Source organism: Physeter macrocephalus, chromosome 9 (genome assembly GCF_002837175.3).
Source record: "Physeter macrocephalus isolate SW-GA chromosome 9, ASM283717v5, whole genome shotgun sequence".
NCBI classification, from domain to species: domain Eukaryota; kingdom Metazoa; phylum Chordata; class Mammalia; order Artiodactyla; family Physeteridae; genus Physeter; species Physeter macrocephalus.
The window spans coordinates 88,231,309-88,231,579 of NC_041222.1; positions in this window are offsets into that span (position 1 = coordinate 88,231,309).

Consider the following 271-nt stretch of genomic DNA (forward strand, 5'->3'; position numbering starts at 1 on the left):
CAAAAATAAACTCAAAATGGATTAAAGACCTAAATGTAAGACCAGACACTATAAAACTCTTAGAGGAAAACATAGGAAGAACACTCTTTGGCATAGATCACAGCAAGATCCTTTTTGACCCACCTTCAAGAGAAATGGAAATAAAAACAAAAATAAGCAAATGGGACCTAATGAAAATTAATAGCTTTGCACAGCAAAGGAAACCATAAACAAGACAAAAGACACCCCTCAGAATGGGAGAAAATATTTGCAAACGAAGCAACTGACAGTG